The following is a 1,896-nucleotide window of genomic DNA, read 5'->3' on the forward strand; positions in this document are numbered from 1 at the left end:
GTCTACACAATTTGGCCGTCCGATACATGCTCTTCAAACTGGCAACGGGAAGGAATTCGACAACATTACAATCCGCACCCTTCTCTCCAACCACGGCACTATTTTCCGGTTAACATGTCCATACACTTCCCAACAAAATGGCCGGGCAGAACCGGTTCTTCGCACTCTTAACGATTGTGTCCGCACTCTTTTATTCCACGCTTACATGCCACCCCGGTTGTGGCCGGATGCCCTTGCCACCGCCACACTTCTTGTTAACCTTCGCCCTTGTCGTGTCCGTTGGAGTTATACACCTCATCATCTCCTCTTCGGTTCCCCTCCCTCCTATGATGGTCTCCGAATTTTTGGTTGCCTCTGTTATCCTAGTGTCGCCGCCACCGCCCCTCATAAACTTGCTCCTCTCTCCGTGCCTTGTGTCTTTCTTGGTTACCTGGCTAATACTAAGAGCATCTCCAATAGATGGTCCAAATGTAAAAATAACTAACTTTTGGACCATCTGGGGCAAAAAACGCTGCTCCAATAGACGGTCCATATGCAAAAAAATTTGGACCGCGGCCTCCTCGTGATGTAAAATGCAACACCTCACGATGCAAATATACATCACGAGATGCATCTAGTCCAAAACCAGCCGCCGTCGGCGAACGCCCAACCGCCACTTCATTTCCGTTCCCGCCCGCCCGTCCGTCGCCGTCCCGCCGCCTCCGCACCCCGCCACCGCCCCGCCGCACGCCGCCCGCATCAAATCCGGCGCCGCCCCGCCCCCCGCCGATGTTTCCATGCCGCCCCGCCGCCCGCCCGCCGCGGATCCGGCCCCGCCGCCCGCTGCTGTTTCCACGCCGCGTCGTCGCCCGCCCGCCCCGCAGCTCTGCCACCGCCCCGCCCGCCACCACCGCCCCGCAGCTTCGCCACCGCCGCCTCGAAGCACCGCCCCGCCCGGCTCCGTCCTCCACCGCCCCGGCCGCATGCCGCTCCCGATGGCGCCGAAGAAGACGCCGAAGGGAAAGTCGGGCTTCTTCCGCGTGAGGCAGAAGCCCTCCGGCAACTGGGGTGTGGAGTTTTCCGACGCCGGAAGGCGTTGGTGGATCGGTACGTACCCCTCCGCCCACGAGGCCGCGCGTGCCTACGACATGGCGGTGTGGCGTACCGAGAGGCCTCGGTCGCACCTCAACTTTCCAGAGATCGAGAGTCGGGCAGAAGCGGAGATGCTTGTGCCGCAGGGCATCAACATGAAGGAGATCATGACGAAGAAGAAGAAGAAGACGAAGAAGAAGCCGTCGGTTGTCGTCAGTGCTGGCGAGACCGATGAGGAGGCGATGGCGAGGTTTTCTCGGGAGCATTCGGAGTATGTCCAGGCCGAGATGGAGTACTACTGGAAGCATGAGGCGGAGCAGAAGAAGAAGGGGCCGAAGAAGGAGGCTGAGTCCGGTCCCTCGACGGTGATCCCCATCGAGTCTTCTTCCGAGGAGGACTGCCTAGACTTTGAGGAGGAGGGGGGGGGGGCGATGAAACGACGAAGGAGGAGTTCTGGGAGCAGTTCTGTAGCTCCGATGAGGAGTAGTTTGAATAAGTAGTAGTTGAAGTTGATGTATGAAACTATGTTGAATTTGATGTTTGAACTCTGTTGAATGCACTAGTAGTATGTCGTTTTACATCTTCATTTTGGACCATCTATTGGAGTTGCTATTTTGGACCATCAATTAGGACCATCTGTTGGAGTTGAGCTTTTTTCGAAGCTCCAAAACGCACTTTTTGACGGTCCAAATTTTACATCTCTGATTTTGGGCCGCCAAATTTTGGACCATGTATTGGAGATGCTCTAAAGTCTACTGATGTTATGATCCGGTGTCTCACCGTGTCATCACTTCTCGGCATGTTTACTTCGACGAGCATTGTTTT

The 1,896-nt window shown here is 56.3% G+C and overlaps 1 pseudogene; it reads left to right on the top strand.

The window, feature by feature from the left end:
• Positions 1-974: 974 nt before the first annotated feature.
• Positions 975-1,558, top strand: LOC125517519 (annotated as a pseudogene).
• The last annotated feature ends 338 nt before the right edge of the window (positions 1,559-1,896 follow it).

This window comes from Triticum urartu, chromosome 6 (assembly GCF_003073215.2).
Source record: "Triticum urartu cultivar G1812 chromosome 6, Tu2.1, whole genome shotgun sequence".
In the NCBI taxonomy this organism is placed as follows: Eukaryota; Viridiplantae; Streptophyta; class Magnoliopsida; order Poales; family Poaceae; genus Triticum; species Triticum urartu.